This window comes from Chlorocebus sabaeus, chromosome X (assembly GCF_047675955.1).
Source record: "Chlorocebus sabaeus isolate Y175 chromosome X, mChlSab1.0.hap1, whole genome shotgun sequence".
Taxonomy (NCBI): Eukaryota; Metazoa; Chordata; class Mammalia; order Primates; family Cercopithecidae; genus Chlorocebus; species Chlorocebus sabaeus.
Window position 1 is genome coordinate 104,407,947 of NC_132933.1, and position 19,696 is coordinate 104,427,642.

General features: G+C 43.8%; 1 pseudogene; it reads left to right on the top strand.

Annotated features, from left to right (window-relative positions):
* Positions 1 to 10,637: 10,637 nt before the first annotated feature.
* LOC103231915 (protein S100-A11 pseudogene) lies at positions 10,638 to 10,955 on the top strand (annotated as a pseudogene).
* The last annotated feature ends 8,741 nt before the right edge of the window (positions 10,956 to 19,696 follow it).

Consider the following 19,696-nt stretch of genomic DNA (forward strand, 5'->3'; position numbering starts at 1 on the left):
GAGACTAATTTATGTGCAGACTTCAGCATGCATTTCCAAACAGTGGGCAAAAGGTGGGTTGTATAATAAATTATTGCTTGACAAGTGTCTATCCATTTGAAAAAATAAAGATTAAATCCTCACTTTAAACCACATAAAATAGTAAATTCTAAAAATTCAGTGTGAAAACATGAAATCATAAAGAACTAGATGAAAATTTAGGAAAATATTATAGTGTAAGACATCTTGAGTTGGCATAGGCACTTCCTGACATTACACCAAGGCTATAAACAATGAATCTGACATAAAGATGTAAAAGTTTATCATCTAAGTCAAAAGACACCATAAACAACTGTTTAAAAAGGCAAATTTGGGGGAAAATGGTGAAGGATCCGCAATAAATTAAAAGTAACCATCTCTAATATACAACAGAGCTTTTGCATATCAGTAAGAGAAACTGGAACAACCCAGTGAAAAAAATGTGTTCAGACATGGCACTTCTTCACCGTATAGCAGAAAAGGACTATGCAATAGAAAGTATGAAAGAAAAATAATAAAGGAAATGGAGAATAGATCCCAGAAGTTTCAATGTTCATCCAATAGAAGTTCCAGAGATAGAGAATAGAAAGACTGGGCCAGGGGGAGTGGCTCACACCTGTAATCCCAGCACTTTGGGAGGCAGGCACATCACCTGAGGTGAGGATTAGAGAACAGCCTGGCCAACATGGTGAAACCCCATCTCTACTGAAAATACAAAAATTGGCCCGGTGGGGTGGTAGGCACCTGAAATCCCAGCTACTAGGGACACTGAGGCAGGAGAATCACATGAACTCCTGAGGCGGAGATTGCAGTGAGCTGAGGTTGTGCCACTGCACTCCAGCCTGGGTGACAGAGCAAAACTCCGTCAAAAAAAAAAAAAAAAAAAAAAAAAAAGAATAGAAAGACTGGAGAGAAGGCAGTACTTGAAGAAATAATGTTCTAGAATTTTCTCAACTAAACAAAGACATGAATCTTCACCTGAAAACAGCCACCTAGTTCTGAGTGTGATTAACACACATGTGCACACACACACGGGTGCACCCCCGCCCCCCCCCCCCCCACACACCGTAGGAGTAAAATTTCTAGGAGAAAGATAAAATCCTGAAAGGTCCCAGAGAAAAAGAGAAGAGAAAATGCAATGGAGAAGTTTTTCAAGGAGCTGATTAAAGATAACTTTGGGCCGGGCGCAGTGGCTCATGCCTGTAGTAGCAGCATTTGGGAGGCCGTGACGGGAGGATTGCTTGAGCTTAGGAGTTCGAGACCAGCCTGGCCAACAAGGCGAAACCCATCTCTACAAAAAAAACAAGTAGCCAGATGTGGTGCCACGTGCCTGTAGTCCCAGCTAATTGAGAGGTTGAGGCAGGAGAATTGCTTGAGTCCAGGAGGTGGAGATTGCAGTGAGCTGAGATGGTGCCACTGCATTCCAGCCTGGGTGACAGAGCCAGACACTGTCTCAAAACAAAACAAAACAAAAACAAACAAACACAAAAAGGTGAACCTAGATATCTGTATACAGCCAGGATAATCCAGAATGAGGGAAAAAATATTCAGAAAATTCACGACACATATACCCTTCAGAAATCATTATTGGTATACAGTTCTATCAGAAGGAAAAACTAAATTTAGGAGAAAGGAGGTGATTTCAATAAGCAATGGTGAGGAGAAAAATAGTAAAATGTATCGAAAAGTGTAAACTTTAGACTGTAAATTTAAAAAATTACAGTCTTGAACTCAAATTCCCAGTATTATAAGCTTGGAAGATGGGAGGAGGGACAGGAAAGAAAAGAGAAGTTATTTTGGTGTTCAGGGAACACCAACATGGCAAAACCCCATCTCTACTAAAAATATAAAATTAGTTGGGCATGGTGGTGCACACCTGTAACCCCAGCTACTCAAGAGGCTGGGGCAGGAGAATCACATGAACCTGGGAGGCGGAGGTTGCAGTAAGCTGAGATCACACCATTGTACTCCAGCCTGGGCAACAACAGTGAAACTCCGTCTAAAAATAAATAAATAAAAAAAGGCCGGAGGTGGGGGCTTATGCCTGTAATCCCAGCACTTTGGAAGGTCAAAGCAGGAGGATCACCTGAGGTCAGGAGTTCAAGAACAGCCTGGCCAATAAGAGCGAAACTCTGTCCAAAAAAAAAAAAAAAAAAAAAAGGGAGGACAGGCACCGTGGCTCACGCCTATAATCCCAGCACTTTGGGAGTCTTAGGCGAGTGGATCACCTGAGGTCAGGAGTTCGAGACCAGCCTGCCAACATGGTGAAACCCTGTCTGTACTAAAAATACAAAAATTAGTCTGGCATAGTGTCACAGGCCTGTGGTTCCAGCTATTCAAGGGGCTGAGGTAGGAGAATTGCTTGGACTCAGGAGACAGAGGTTCAGTAAGCCAAGATCGTGCCACTGCACTCTAGCCTGGGCAACAGAGGAAGACTTTGTCTCAAATAAACGAGAAATGAATAAATAAATAAAAAGAAAACCTATTGGATATGAAAACATTAACTGCTCAAATAATTCAGTGGAATAGTTGGATGTTAAAATTGATATAGTTGAAAAAGCAATTACTGAGCTAAGGAAATGCATCTAAAGAATTCATAAAAGTAATCAGTAATGGATAGAGAAGAAGTAAATGAAGGAAAAGTTAATTAATAGGGAGGATAGAAGAACAAATGTCAGAACACATCTAATAGTAGCCTTGTAACAAGAAAATATAGTCATTAAAAAGGAGAGTATATTTAAGTAATGAATGAGAATTTCTCAGATTTAGAAAAATGACTTAAGAATTAAAGGTGTTATAGTGCACACACAGGAACAGTGAAATGTAAAATTGTGAAAGACAAGGAAAAGATATTTTAAAAATGATCAGTGAGAAATAGCAGGTTACTTACAGAGGAAAAATAATTAAACTGACATTGGATCTCTCGAACACCACACTGGAGGCAAGGATACAATGGTGTAATAACTCCAAACTGTTGAAAGAAAGGATTTTTTTTTTTTTTTTCTGAGACAGAGTTTCGCTTTGTCACCAAGGCTGGAGTGCAGTGGCATGATCTTGGCTCACTGCAACCTATGCCTCCTGGGTTCAAGCAAATCTCCTGCCTCAGCCTCCTGAGTAGCTGGGGCTACAGGCACACACCACCACACCTGGCTAATTTTTATACTTTTAGTAGAGACGAGGTTTCACCACCTTGGCCAGGCTGGTCTAGAATTCCTGACCTCAGGTGATCTGCCCACCTCGGCCTCCCAAAGTGCTGGGATTACATGCATAAGCCACTGAACCAGAGGACAGAAAGGAATTTTGATATCGGGTGGAGTAAAGACAATGTCAGGCATGTAAGACTTCAGGAGATTGAAGACACAGGGAAATGTTAAAGCAAACAAGTATTTATTGCACTTATTAAAGACTGTAAGCAAGGGTCAACTGCAGTGGCTAATGCCTATAATCCTAGCACATTGGGAGTCTGAGGCAAGAGGATTGGTTGAGCCCAGGAGTTCATGACCAGCGTGGGCAACATGGCGGAACCCCATCTCTAGAAATAATACAAAAATTAGCCGGGCACATCAAGTTCCTGGGTCTGTAGAGAATTAAACAACAACAACAACAACAACAAAAATAGCTGGATTTGGTGGTGCATACCTGTAGTCCCAGCTAGTCGGGAGGCTGTGGCAGGAAGTTTGCTTGGGCCTGGAGTTTGAGGCTGCAGTGAGCTAGGATTGGGTCACTGCACTCCAGCCTGAGTGACAGAGTGAGACTTTGTCTCTGAAAATAGAGAAAAGATCATAAGGACGATTTTACTCAGAGCGGGGACTACTGTGATAGGTACAGGGACCACTGCAGTGGGGTCTTGTGGTGGGAGAGTGATATTAGGATCGACTTCAACTCCACCAAGGACAAGTGGGGATTTGTAGTCAGGGATAGGAGCGGGGGGTCAGAAGATGGGAAATTACTTGGAGGAAACCTCAGGGGCAGGGGGATTCTGGCTAAACTGACTTGACAGGATTTTTGCTGAAACAGGTTAAATGGGCAGAGTCCCTGGATGAAGGATGGAGCCTGAGGTTGGGACCTAGTCAGAAACAGGACTCAGAGGAGCTTGACTCAAGTTTGGTAAAAGGAGAGTGTCTGTCTGAAAGCACAAGCAATAAAGTCAACAGCAGTAAAATGAGTGGATCACAAAGGAGAATTTTTGTGTATTGCTAAGCAGGACTCTGCTTTAACCATTGTGAAAGTTTATTATGTGAATTGAGTCGTTTTTTTTTTTTTTTTTTTTAGATGAAGTCTCGCTATGTTATCCAGACTGAAGTGCAGTGCATGATCTTGGCTCACTGAAACCTCAGCTTTCTGGGTTGAAGCGATTCTCCTGCCTCAGCCTCCTGAGTAGCTGGGACTATAGTCATGTGCCACCACACCCCACTAATTTTGTTTTTTTGCTAGAGACAGGTTTTTGCCATGTTTACCAGGCTGGTCTTGAATTCCTGACCTCAAGCCATCTGCCCCCCTTGGCCTCCCAAAGTGTTGGGATTACAGGCGTGCTCCACCACAACCCACCTGAATTGACTCAATTCTTGACATACACAACTATGTCAGAGTTGGGTGGCCAGGGGAAAAAGCACTCAGGGCACATTGCACCTGCTCCAAGAAGTGAATTTTCCACAAGGCTGGTGGCTGAAATGGCCTACTGCCATCCTAAGACCACTTTTACTGTGTAAATGCTGAAACAACCTGCAATGGCTCTAAGGCTTGTTTTACCTATTGTCCGCACTCACCAATCACAGCTTCCAGCTCCCAAAAGCTTCTCTGGTGCCAATGGACTTGCTTTAAAAAATATAGGTAACATTTCTGTTTCTAATAAAACTCTCAACTTTCTCTTTGTTCTTTGGACATACCAAAGACCAGCCAGTTTGTGTGTATGCCTCAGATTACAATTCTATGATTCTGAAAGAAAATGTTTAGAGATTCATGGCCGGGCATGGTGGCTCACGCCTGTAATCCCAGCCCTTTGGGAGGTCGAGGCTGGCGGATCGCTTGAGCCCAGGGGTTCGTGACCAGCCTGGACAACGTGGTGAAACCCTGTCTCTACAAAAAATACAAAAAATTAGCTGGATGTGGTGTTGCATGTCTGTAATCCCAGCTATTCCAGAGGCTGAGTAGGGGAGGTAGAGGTTGCAGTGAGGCGAGATTGTGCCCCTGCACGTCAGGGTGGGTGACAGAGCGAGACCCTGTCTTAAAACAAAAGAACCCCATAATATAACATCCTTGATATTGTAGTTATGAAAAGAGATTCATCTCCATAGTCTTTGACTTTGATATTTGTGGTGTCAGAAATGGGATCTGAAGCTGACTCACCTTGGAGACATCAATGACCTCTGGAACTATGGCATGAGGTCTGCACACTTGGCCTCCTTGAGCTTTTGCTTTTCTGGTTGCTTCTTTCCCCTGTGGTGAGTGTTTCTTGGATCAAACTGCCATTTTCTCGGTGGTTGAGTTCAGTTTTATTTGGGAATTTGTTAGGAAGGGTCTTTCTCTTCCTCCTGGTTATGAAACCTCCTCTTTTCTTTTCCTTTCTTTTCTTTTCTTGTCTCTTTTTCTCTTTTCTTTTCTTTTCTCTTTTCTTCTTTTTTTTTGAGACAGTGTTTCGCTCTGTTGCCCAGGCTGCCGTGTAGTGGTGTGATCTGGGCTCACTGCAACCTTCACCTCCCAGGCACAACTGATTCTCGTGCATCATTCTCCTGAGTAACTGGAATTACAGGCGTGCAACACTACGCCTGGATAATTTTTGTAGTTTTTAGTAGAGATATGGTTTCACCCAGTGAGCCAGGCTGGTCTTGAACTCCTGACCTCAAGTGATCTGCCCACCTCGGCCTCCCAAAGTGCTGGAATCATAGTCGTGAGCCAACACGCCCAGCCAACTAGCTTTGCTGAATATGTCAGTTTTCATAAGTAATCTAAGTATGATTGTTAAAATGAATAAATGAGGTAAATGTGAGATACATGTTTATAAAGTGAACTTTTCATGTAATTTGAAATGTTTTTTCTCTTGCTCTTACCATATGAAGATGAAATATTAAAGTTATGTTATGTCAGATTAAGTAATAGGTACTCACTAAATGCCAGGATCATTTCCAACTAAGAAAATAACAGATACAAATTGCTGAACATAAGTACAAGTTTGTTCTTGGCCCTTAAATTTTATAAAAGACAAAACGTATTTGGATCTGTTAATAAAATACCCTGTTCCACATTGAAAATTGTTCTATAAAAATATTTTTAAAGATTATAAAATATATATTCATGAGATGTTAATATGTAACAATTCCCAACTACTTCCTAGGTTTTTACTAAAAATTAAGGTTACTAAAAATTAAAAGTTCTTTGTATATATAATTCTATATACAAAATGTAAAAAAATAATTTTTATATGACAAAATTTTTTGTGGTCTGAGTGACAATACGCTTTTATCCTAAAATAAAATGATTGGCTGTTTTAATATAAAAAATAGTCTATGGCCATACCACCCAGAATGTGCCAAATCTTGTCTAATCTCAGAAGTTAAACAGGGTCGGGCTTGGTTAGTACTTGGAATGGAGTCCAATATAAAAATGAAAATTTATACGGCTAAGACTGGGGGTAAAAAAAATGACAGAATGTCGACCGGGCGCGGTGGCTCACGCCTGTTATCCCAGCACTTTGGGAGGCCGAGGCGGGCGGAACACAAGGTCAGGAGATCGAGACCATCCTGGCTAACACGGTGAAACCCCGTCTCTACTAAAAATACAAAAAATTAGCCGGGTGTGGTGGCAGGTGCCTGTGGTCCCAGCTACTCGGGAGGCTGAGGCAGGAGAATGGCATGGGTCCGGGAGGTGGAGCTTGCAGTGAACCGAGATTGAGCCACTGCACTCCAGCCTGGGCGACAGAGTGAGACTTCGTCTCAAAAAAAAAAAAAAAAAAAAAAAAAAAATGGCAGAATGTCTAAGCAAGTTGCTGAGGGTTTATGAAGGATGAGCCTTGGGAAGGAAGTCTTATATATGATGAGATAGGTTGGGATGGAAAAGAAATTGTTTATCAGTTTTTCTAAAAACTGAACATTAGTGTCAAGGGTGCACTGAAGCAGGGTGAGTCTGCTCCTCTCTGTTTGAGATAAGTTTTCTTAACATGTTGATCTATTTTTCTTTACCTTTTAAATAATCAGTCTATAACAACAGAGATTTCGCATTTTAAGAAAGGTTCTTAACTGTGTTTATTAAGTTTTTGTTTTTGTTTTCTAAGATGGAGTCTCATTCTGTCGCCCAGGCTGGAGTGCAGTGGTGCGATCCAGCCAGTGCAGTGAGCTAGGTTGCTCACTGCAACCTCCACCTCCTGGGTTCAAGCGATTCTCCTATCTCAGCCTCCCAAGTAGCTGGGATTACAAGAGCCCACCACCATGACTGGCTTACTTTTGTATTTTCAGTAGAGACGGGGTTTCACCATGTTGGCCAGGCTGGTGTCCAACTCATGACCTCAAGTGATCTGCCTGCCTTGGCATCCCAAAGTGCTGGGATTACAGGCGTAAGCCAATGCACCCAGCTGTAATTAGCAATAGTATAATAGATTTAGTTTGTACAATAGTTTTGATCCAAGATGCGAAGCCTAAGGGCCGTCAGCTGAACAAATCAAAAGACTGTAGGGAAAGTGAATGAGACCTCTTGTAGTCTTTGAGTAGCATTTTAGGACTGGGTTGAATTAAAGCAGAGTGCCAACTCTATAAAAGGGAGCACTAGGTGAAGTAAAGGATTTGGGGATCAGGTTCTGTCAAGTGAAAAATGTAGACATTAAGCAGGTAAGAGTCTCATTATGATATGAAGACTTATTCTGGTGTCTTGGGAAAAGCTGTCTACAGTGTGGACACATCAACTTCTCATCCTGATTTGTCATTGGAATGTCTCTGCTTATGGCATTGGACAGTTTGGTGAACTTTTTGTGTGGTGCATACATCAGGCATGAGACTTGTTCCTTAAAATTTATACAGTTTTATCTTATAGGACTTGTAAAGCAAAAATAAAATCCTAAACCCCTGCGTCCCTGCAACCATCTGAGTGGACTTCTTCCTCAGCCAGGGCTCTTTTAAAATTTAGCCTGAGAGATGGTTTCAGGCCATGACAGGAAGTGGGGGTCAGACATGCCTCATTATACCTCTCTGGCATCAACATCAACACAGACTTGAAGTCTGATAAGAAACATATTATGGCCGGGCGTGGTGGCTCACAACTGTAATCCTAGCACTTTGGGAGGCTGAGGCAGTGGGATCACCTGAGGTCAGGAGTTTCAGACCAGCCTGACCAATATGGTGACACCCTATCTCTACTAAAAATACAAAAATTAGCTGGATGCAGTGGCAGGCGCCTGTAATCCCAGCTACTCAGGAGGCTGAGACAGGAGAATCACTTGAACCTGGGAGGCAGAGGTTGCAGTGAGCTGAGATCACACCACTGCATTCTGGCTTGGGCAACAGAGCGAGACACCATCTGAAGAAAAAAAAAAAGAAACATGTTAACAACCTGTTCTCTCTGTAGCCTAGTACCTGAAGGCTTCCTCTGCAAGGAAGAACTTGGGGCTCTGCAATCCTTTATCTTAAGCCTGGCATTCCTTTCTGTTGATCCTAGGGTTTTGTTTTGAGACGGAGTCTGTCTCTTTCGCCCAGGCTGGAGAGCAATGGCGTGATCTCCGCTCACTGCAACCTCCGTCTTCCAGGTTCAAGCAATTCTCATGCCTCAGAGTAGCTGCGACCACAGGTACAGGCCACTGTACACAGTTAATTTTTTGTCCTTTTAATTGAGATGGGGTTTTACCATGTTGCTCAGGCTGGTCTTGAACTCCTGGCCTCAAGTGATCTCCCTGCCTCAGCCTCCCAAAATGCTGGGATTCCAGGTGTGAGCCAACATGCCAGGCCTATAATTAGGTTTCTGATTGCTTAGGAAACTGAGCTTTGGAAGGGTTATGTTTTTAAGTCCACGTAACTTTCTGTATTGTTGTTGAAGTCTGTTGACTATCAATCTGGTTAAATGAGTGACTATTTTCTTTTTTCCCTTTTTCTTTTCTTTCTTTTAGAATTTATTTTTGGCCTGTGACACAGCCCTCAGGAGGTCCTGAGAACATGTGCCCCTAAACGAGTGACTATTATTTCACAGTGACCCGTGATCCTGTTTTGGACAAATGTTTTGAGCCTTTAAGCATCTTTGACAAACTTCCCCCAAATCAAATTCTGTTTTAATTTATCTGTTGCTGTTGAACAAACTAATCAAATTCTAATTTAAGTCTTTTTAACCTGAAATTGACTTTGAGATTTACCAGTGAGGCCCCTGGAGAGCCTCAAAGAATGTGTCTCTCATTAGGCTTATTTGATATGCTAGATTATATGAAAAGCAATGTCAAATAATAAAATAATACTAATTGCTGTTTACACTTATGTAGATATGATATTGATGTTAATGTTATATGTTTACACTTACATAGATATGTTATTGATGTTAATGTTTATATGATCTGAAGATCATATAAAATTTACAGAGGTCTGATGATCCTGATGTGATGCTATCAGTCATGATTCATGATTCAGGTTGTTATCTTAAAATGCTCTATATAATAGAAATATCTGAACTTTCATGTCAAATATTGAACTTTCATCAGATTTTAATCATCACTATTCTAAGTTTTTTAATCTACAGTGCTGATTCTTCTCTAAAAGCATCTAGAATCAGATTCATTAAAAAGATTCTAACAAGTACTGTTGAATATAGATTTCTAATATCTTTCAGATCAATGAACTAAATAATTTTTTTTCAAAACTCTAACAGAAACTGATGGGTTCATACAACTGATCATCAAGATCAAGCAGAACAAAAATTAATTACATGAAGCTAAATAACTGATAAAGTTAATGTATTTTTGACCTTTATTTAAAACTTTATTTGTTTGTTGGCTGGGTGCGGTGGCTCATAGCTGTAATCCCAACACTTTGGGAGGCTGAGACAGGAGAATCCCATGAGTGCAGGAGTTCAAGACCGACCTGGGAAACATCGGAGACCCAGTTTCTAAAAAAAAAATTAAGACAATAAAAACTTTCTTTTTAATTAAATGTTTTGTTTTCCACATACAAGAAAATTTTCTGGTGGGGTGGGGTTGCTCACTTTGGAAAGCCAAGGAGGGAGGATCGCTTGAGCCTAGGAGTTCAAGACCACTCTGGGCAACATGGCAAAACCCTGCCTCTACAAAAAATACAAAAAAAATTAACTGGGCAAGGTGGCACACACCTGTGGTCCCAGCAACTTGGGAGGCCGAGGTGGGAGGATTAGTTGAGCTGAAAGGCAGAAGTTGCAGGGAGCCGTGTTTGCACCACTGCACTCCAGCCTGTGCAACAGGGCACAAACCTTTCTCAAAAAAAAAAAAAAAAAAGGAGAAAATTTTCTCTTTTTATAACAATTTGGTTAAGTATACTTTTGTAAACTAAGATGGAAATGCTTGCTTTTTCTTTCTACTGGATTCCTCCAGAATTCGAAAACCATTTGTAAATATTCTTACGGCAATATGGTTATTTACACAGGTCCAGTAAAAACCTGCTCTTGGTGCCTCATTCAATTCCAACATGGCAAAAATCTCCAGCCCTACAGAGACACAGCAGTGCATCGATTCCCCAATTTCTGTTTTCCAGAAATAGGCTGGAAAGGATGGTTACAACAGCATTCACCCCAAGATGGAGTTCCCAAGCTTCATGAATACGGAACTAGCTGCCTTCACAAAGAACCAGAAGCACCCCAGTGTCCTTGAACACATGGTGAAGAAACTGGATCTCACTAGTGATGGGCAGTTAGATTTCCAAGAATTTCTGCATCTGATGGATGGCATGACTGTGGCTTACCATGACTCTTTTCTCAAGGCTGCCCATTCCAAGAAGCGGATCTGAGGATCCGTTGGGCCTGGTTTCCAAGCCACTCCCTTTCCTTGCAGCCTCGCCATCACCATCTCCTCACAGCCCACACGTCCCCTGGGCCCAGCACACCTACCACCTCATGGAGGCCCTGCATGCAGGTAGTAATAAAACCATACTTCTCTTCTCTTTTCCTTTGTTTATTTATTTTTTTGAGATGGGGGTCTCATTATGTTGGCCAGGCTGGTTTTGAACTCCTGGGCTCAAGTGGCCTCCCAAAGTTCTGGGAATACAGGTGTGAGGCATTGAACCTGGCCCCCCTCCCTTTTTTTTTAGGCACACACACACACACACACACAAAACCACCAAAAAAGCAACGACGACAACAACAAAACACCTCTGCTCTCTCTTTATAGAGGGATACAACTGAAAACATTGGTTATAGGGCTGGGCAAAGTGGCTTGCGCCTGTAATCCCAGCACTTTGGGAGGCTGAGGCAAGTGGATCACCTGCAGTTGGGAGTTTGAGACCAACCTGGGCAACATGGTGAAACCACATGTCTATTAAAAATACAAAGTTAGCCACGCTTGGTGGCACACGCCTGTAATCCTGGCTACTCAGGAAGCTGAGGCAGGAGAATTGGTTGAACCCAAGAGGTGGAGGTTGCTGTGAGCTGAGATCTCACCACTGCACATCAGCCTGGGTGACAGATCAAGACCCTGTCTCAAAAAGAAAAAAAAATGAAACATTGGTTATATTACCAAGGCTTTCATAAAAATGCAAGGAATGGCTAACTTCAAGTATTTTTAGCTTTACAGTGAGTAAATAAAAACGGTCACTTTCTGGCAGGCCCAGGAACCTTGAAAATGTAGGTGAAATCTAAAGTCTGCCTTGGTTTCACTTTCTGTCCTCAAGAGGTTTTTAAATCTGAGATTCCTAAGTGATCAATATATAGAGAAAAATTATGTTGCTAAAGAAAAGTTCTAATAGACCAGTTATTAGATTGTGGCTGTCTGCATTGTTTCGAGGTCTTGGTTTTTTGTTTGTTTGTATTTGAGACGGAATCTCTCTGTCACCAGGCTGGAGTGCAGTGGCGCGATCTTGGCTCACTGCAACCTGCACCTCCCCTGTTTAAGCGATTCTCCTGCCTCAGCCTCCAGAGTAGCTGGGACTACAGGCACATGCCACCATGCCCAGTTAATTTTTGTATTTTTAGTAGAAATGGGGTTTCACCATGTTGGCCAGGATGGTCTTGATCTCTTGACCTCATGATCCACTCACCTCAGCCTCCGAAAGTACTGGGATTACAGGCATGAGCCACTGCGCCCAGTCGAGTTCTTGTTATCTACATATAGAATGGACTAATTCCAACCTTCCCCCATAAAATTACTAAAAACAGATTCTGCTCCATTCCTGAAGTCTGCTGATGAAAAGAGTTAAACTCTGGAAAACATTGGAAGAGATTTATTCTGAGCCAAATAGGAGTGACCATGGCCCATGACGTGGCCTCAGGAGGTCCTGAGTTGCCCAAGGAGGTCGGGGTGCAGCTTGGTTTTATACATTTTATGGAGACTCAATCAAATACATTTAAGAAATACATTGGTTTGGTCCAGAAAGGCAGGACAACTCAAAGCAGGGGCTTCCAGCTTATGGGTAGATTTAAACATTTTCTGCTTGACAATTGGTTAGATTTATCTAAAAACTTGGGATGAGCCAGGCATGGTGGCTCACGCCTATAATCCCAGCACTTTGGGAGGCCAAGGTAGGCAGATCACCTGAGGTCAGGAGTTTGAGCCTAGCCTGCCCAACATGGTGAAACCTGGTCTCTATGAAAAATACAAAAAAATTAGCCAGATGTGGTGGCAGGTGCCTGTAATCGCAGCTACTCTGGAAGCTGAGGCAGTAGAATTGCTTGAACCCAGGAAGTGGACGTTGCAGTGAGCAAGGATCGTGGCACTGCACTCCAGCCTGGGTGATGGAGCAAGATTCCATATCAATAAAATAAAATAAAATAAAACGATTGCTAAGTAGTTTTGTATTATGATATTAGATTGTCAGTCTAATATTTGTTAAGCCAGTTCTCCAAACAGGATTATGTTGGCCTAGTGCTTCAAGGTGATTGCCAATACAGATGGGACTAATAAGATGGAACATGTTGCTGAACTGCAGACAAAACTGCCTGATTTTTTTTCTTCTGACCTCTTTGTTGCTCAAATGTGGCCCATGTCCCTGATATCGACTCCCTTACCTTTCCCTTGGCATGGGACAAAGACAACCGGCCCAGGTCCATCCTGGCATGGAGTGACAATGAAGCCTTACTTTAAGATGGCTGATCAGTGAGGTTTTCAAAGAAAGATGTTGATCAAAAGAGGGAATGTGAAAGCTGATTGTGCCAATGAACCAGCTTCTCCAGGGCCAATGAGCCTCATTCCAAAACAATATGTAACATTTTTCTTTCTTTTTTTTTTTTTTTTTTTTTTGAGACGGAGTCTCGCTCTGTTGCCCAGGCTGGAGTGCAGTGGCCGGATCTCAGCTCACCGCAAGTTCCGCCTCCCGGGTTCAGGCCATTCTCCTGCCTCAGCCTCCCGAGTAACTGGGACTACAGGCGCCCGCCACCTCACCCGGCTAGCTTTTTGTATTTTTTAGTAGAGACGGGGTTTCACCGGGTTAGCCAGGATGGTCTCGATCTCCTGACCTCGTGATCTGCCCATCTCAGCCTCCCAAAGTGCTGGGATTACAGGCTTGAGCCACTGCGCCTGGCCACTTCCAACTTCCCTTTGTTTGTTGGACATACTGAAGACCACCCCAGTCCGTGTGTATGTCCTGAATTGCAATTTTGTGATTCCCGAATAGAGCATTTGATTTAGGGATTTGTCTCTATAATTTATTTTGACTTTGACACAATTAACCAGTATGATATGTTTAAAGGTCGCCCCTCACCCTGACAGGGTGAGTATTATACTGAATTTTAAAACTCATTCCAGGCTGGGCATGGTGGCTCATACCTGTAATCCCAGCTACTCCGGATGCTGAGACAGGAGAACAGATTGAACTCGGGAGACGGAGGTTGCAGTGAGCCGACATTGCACCACTGCACTCCAGCCTGGGCAAGAAGAGCGAAACTCCATCTCAAAAAAAAAAAAGAAAAAAAAAATTTTTTTTCATCCTATTGTAATCCTGATAATTGCTTTGCTTTGCATCTTACTATGGACTTGTTGGATATCTAGGTGGCTGTAAACTACCCAGAGAAAGATAGAAACAGCAGTGGAGATAATAAGAAAATTGTAGTGTTACTATAAAAGAATAACAAACGGGGGAAATTGTAAGGGTAACTAAATATAAATTGAGTTTTTCCTCTTGCCAAAAGGGAAAAAGAGACCTTCCCCCATTTCACTTTCCTTAGAGTATTTCCTTGAGAAAATTTGTATTTGTAAATTATTCCTTTGATATGTAAGCCTCTGGCCATCCTATAACCCAGGAATGTCTTGAACTTGAACTCCAGGCCTCAAATGATCCTCCAGCCTCAGCCTACCAAAGTGTTGGGATTACAGGCCTGAGCCACCACGCCCGGCCCCTGGAAATGTCTTTCTTTTCTTGGAGCCATCTTTGAAATGTGAACGTTGAGGAAGATGATGTCCCTGTCTCCCTGTCACCAGGGGAGTTTAGCATAGGTGCCTTGTTCCAAGCTGTAAGCACCTGCTTGTCACAGAGATATGAGTTTTATTTTTCCTCAGATAAAGGCAATTAACTAACACAGATTGGTACTCCAGTTACTCGGTGAATTTAGGACTTGCCTTGGAGCATTAGTTTTCACCCTTGGCTGCTGCTGTACAACCAGGCAAAGTAGCTACATGCCTGGACTTTCTGACTTCTGCTACTACTTTGTTTGTTTGTTCGTTTTTTAGATGGAGTCTTGCTCTGTCACTCAGGCTGAAGTGCAGTGGTGTGATCTCAGCTCACTGCAACCTCTGCCTCCCAGGGTCAAGTGATTCTCCTATCTCAGTCTCCCAAGTAGCTGGGATTACAGGCGTGCACCACCATGCCCAGCTAATTTTTGTATTGTTGGTAGAGAAGGGGTTTCACCATGCTGCCCAGGCTGGTCTCAAATTCCTAACCTCATTCTCCACCTGCTTCGGCCTCCCAAAGTTTTGGGATTACAGGTGTGAGCCACCACGCCTGGCCTCTGCTACCACTTTTGGATTGTATGAAACACTACACTTCCAAGTGTGGGATCTGGCTTCCCAGACAGTTGTGAAAGGGGCAGGTGATGCAATCTAGAAGCGTGGGGGAGTTCGTGCCTGTGGGGTAAATTTTGATCAATAAGAAAAGGAACCAGGAATGAGAGCCAGGTATGTAAATTCCCTCTCCTCTCCTCTCCCCATGAACCGTTTCAAGCATGGTTTCTCAGTATAGTCTGTCCAGAGGTGTCCTGTGTGGCCCAAAGTCTGTTTCCTTGGGAACCTGAGCTAAAACAATGGGCATTCAAACACTGACGACAGTGTTACATGTGTGGAGGACCCAGACTTGGGCAGAGGAAAATTATCGCAATAAGGAAATGGACAATTTAAGGATTTGGAATAGAGGGAAGGACTAGAAGAACCAGTAGTAGAATAGCTTATGGGTAAAATTTTTGGAGAAAAAGGCAGTTCTGTTGATTTTTGCAGTGAACTGCTCAGCTCTGTAAAAAAAATATATATGTATATATCTCCTTTCTTTCCATCAGTCTCCCCTATGAAATCTTCCATACAGTATCCTTTTATAACTATCTATTGCCTGTGAGGTGAATTTTCTTTTTTTCTTTTTCTTTTTTATTTAGACATAGAGTCTCTGTCTCCTGGGCTGGAGTGCAGCGGTATGATCTCAGCTCACTGTAATCTCTGCCTCCTGAGTTCAAGTGATCCTCCTGCCTCAGTTGCCCTAGTAGGTGGGAATACAGGCGCCCACCACCAATGCCCAGCTATATATACATATATATACACACACACACATATATATATATATACACGCACATATATACATACACACACACACACACACATATATATATTTTGTATTTTTAGTAGAGATGGGGTTTCACTATCTTGGCCATGCTGGTCTCGAACTCTTGTCCTCAAGTGATCCACCCGCCTTGGACTACCAAAGTGCTGGGATTGTAGGCGTAAACCACTGCGCTCAGCTTGCCACTTTCCTTTTGGAGAATAAAACAGATTGAGCCTTGTGCCAAAATGCAGGGGAAGCTGCACCCAGACAGGTAGCAAAATATTATATACATAAAATAATAGATAGGGTTTCTACATACCAATCTTATCCATTTAGAAACCAAATTGAGAAAAAATACACTCATATTGTGACAAAAATCCATACAATATCTAAAACCAGATGATTGGAGCAAATAGCAGATAGATCCCGTGCCCCACTCAACATTCCATCGAACTGGGAAGAAAATGTTTTCAAGGGTCAATTCTTAACAGTAAAGAAAAATAAGAAAACATGTCAGTGGTCCACCAGAAATATTGAGGCATTCTTGGGAGATAGAGTAGATGGGATCAGACTGATAGAGAAAGCCAAGGAGACAAGACCATAGCTTAAATCAATGTAGGCAAGAGATGCTGTTTGTTTTTTGAGACAGAGACTTATTCTGTCGCCCAGGCTGGAGTGCAGTGGCATGATCTCGGCTCACTGCACGCTCTGTCTCCTGGGTTCAAGGGATTCTCCTGCCTCAGCTCAGCCCCTGCAGTAACTGGAATTGACGGGTGCCCAGCACCACGGCCAGCTAATTTTTGTATTTTTAGTAGAGACAGGAGTTTTGCAATGTAGGCCAGGCTGGTCTCGAATTCCTGACCTCAAGTGATCTGCCTTCCTCGGCCTCCCAAAGTGCTGGGATTACAGCGTGAGTCACTGTGTCCAGCCAGGAGATGTTCTTTGTAACAAAGCTTCTGAAAACTCCAAACCCAGAATCAGAAAAACATGGAGTGGGAAAGGGCCTTAGGATAGTCATCAGGTAGGTTAATTTAAAAGTTTATTTGAAACATCTGAATCAGCCAGATTCCTCTCCAACACCACACTCAGATTGCCTGGCAGTAGCCACTTTTGCCTCTAAGATGATACTCTGATAATCGTTCATTAAAGAAAGTGAAGGCCTGGTGAGGTGGCTCATACTTGTCATCCCAGCACTTTGGGAGGCTGAGGCAGGAGGATTGCCTGAAGCCAGTACATAGAGACCAGCCTGGGCAACATAGTGGGATCCTGTCTCTATAGAAAATACAAAAATCGGCCGGGCGCGGTGGCTCAAGCCTGTAATCCCAGCACTTTGGGAGGCCGAGATGGGCGGATCACGAGGTCAGGAGATCGAGACCATCCTGGCTAACACGGTGAAACCCCGTCTCTACTAAAAATACAAAAAAACTAGCCGGGCACGGTGGTGGGCGCCTGTAGTCCCAGCTACTCGGGAGGCTGAGGCAGGAGAATGGCATGAACCTGGGAGGCGGAGCTTGCAGTGAGCTGAGATCTGGCCACTGCACTCCAGCCTGGGCGACAGAGCGAGACTTCGTCTCAAAAAAAAAAAAAAAAAAAAAAAAAAAAAAAAAAAAAAAAAAAGAAAATACAAAAATCAGCTGGATGTGGTGGTGTGTGCCTGTAGTCCCAGCTAGTTCGGAAGCTGAAGTGGGAGAATCTGTTGAGCCTGGGAGATCGAAGCTGCAGTGTGCTGAAATTGCAGAACTGTGCTCCAGCCTGGGAGACAGAGTGTGATCCTGTCTCAAAACAACAAAAAAACAAAAAACAAACAAACAAAAAAAACCCACAAAAAAGTAATGCATCACTGGGTGCGTTGGCTCACGCCTATAATCCCAACACTTTGGGATGCTGAGGCCAGCAGATCGTGAGGTCAGGAGATCATCCTGGCTGACACAGTGAAACCCCGTTTCTACTAAAAATACAAAAAATTAGCTGGGCATGGTGGCAGGTGCCTGTATTCCCGGTGATTCGGGAGGCTGAGGCAGGAGAATCGCTTGAACTTGGTAGGAAGAGGTTGCAGTGAGCCGAGATCTCGCCACTGCACTCCAGCCTGGGTGACAGAGCGAGACTCTGTCTCAAAGGTAATGTATCAGGACTTGTGTATCTTCAGCCCTTCACAGAAATAATGAAAGAGAGAAACACATTTGTGGAGAGGGGACCACATTCACTCTTTATCTGTCCATGACAGACAGATAGTAGGGAGCTTTATATACCCAAGGAACCTAAGGAAAAATGTTCCCTGTCATGACTCACAATCTTCCGGCCACCCTTCCTTGCACCTGTCTTGTGGGCTGGGGGACCCAGCTTGTGGATCCTATCACCCCAGGGAGAAAGAAAAATCAAATCCTTCAGTATCTCTTTTAGGGTATCCTCTCTGCTATTTGCGTGGAGGATAAGGCACTCAAAATCTAGTAGCCAAATGTTACATTTGTGTAATACAGACCTATGTTGGGATAAAATAGAATTTGTTTCCTCTGAGCTACAAGTAGAGGTACGTCCACACTGACCTGGGTGGCAGCCACGTCTTCCTGCAGTGCCAGGCAGAGCATGCTCACAGATCTGGGGAACCTCTGCTGCTCCTGGAGCCCCACAACCTCCTTCCTGGCACCCTGTCCCTCTGGTGGTTGTGACAGCCCACACTTGGCCTTGGGTCTCCCCTGCTTCTTTGCCTGACGCTCTTCTGCCCACCCTGCATATCTCTGTCTCCCACTGTCCCCACTATGACCACGATTGCCTCCCCCTCCCTGCACTCCCCTTCTCTGAGGGCTCCTTGTCTTGGTTAAATGAACCCACAGCCTCTACCTTGCGATTAGGGACAGAACCCTGGGCTTGTTCAATTCTCCCTCCCTCCATCACACACACTTGTCCTCAATGTTTCTAGAGTCAGTGAGCTCCAAACTCAGCTCCTCCTGCCCCTGCCAGCTGTAGGACCTGTGACAAGACGCCTACCATCTGCCTGGGACTCCGTTTCTCATCTATCATATAGGTATAATGATGATAGTGTCCTCCTTCCAAGGCTGGGGAGAACCAGGAGGCCAAGGTGATGGGCTATGGACTGCCAAAGCAGCTCCAATCCTGCCTCCACCTGGGCTTGGTGTTTCAAGTCCGCTGTGTGTAACTGGAACCTTAATGCCTCCATTCACACACAATGGTTTGTTCTAAAATGGACTCACCTCTGCCCTTCCCTTCCCCACAACTGTTTCCCCTTTGCACCATGCAGTGGTACCTGTGAGAAATAACTGTCCCATTCCCAAATCATCGTCCCCACCCCAGCCCCCAGGCCCTTGGTTGGTGAGACCCTTGATGGGCAGTCTCATGCGTCTGTCCAGGGGACTTTCCCACCATTGCTCCCCTGCATGGAGACTAAGTGGACTCTTCTATTCCCTTCCATCACAGGGTCTACAGTGCACGCATCTTCTTCATTCCTCCACATTTCCCAGATGACGATTTCATCTGTGTCTCCTCCCCCATACTCCCAAATGGACCGTCCCAGGCTTTGAACCCGAAAATCATTCAGAGCGCGAAGGCCAAGATGCCCAATCACCTGCTGCAGAATCCCGCTCCAGGACTGAAGTGTATAGTCTCTATCAAAATAAAAACTAGAGGCCAGGCGCATTGGCTCACGCCTGAATCCTAGCACTTTAGAAGGCCAAGGTGGGAGGATCGCTTGAGCCCAGGAGTTCAAGGCTGCATTGAGCTATGATCATGCCACTGCACTCCAGCCTAGACAGAGCAAGACCCCGTCTCTAGAAAAAACAAAC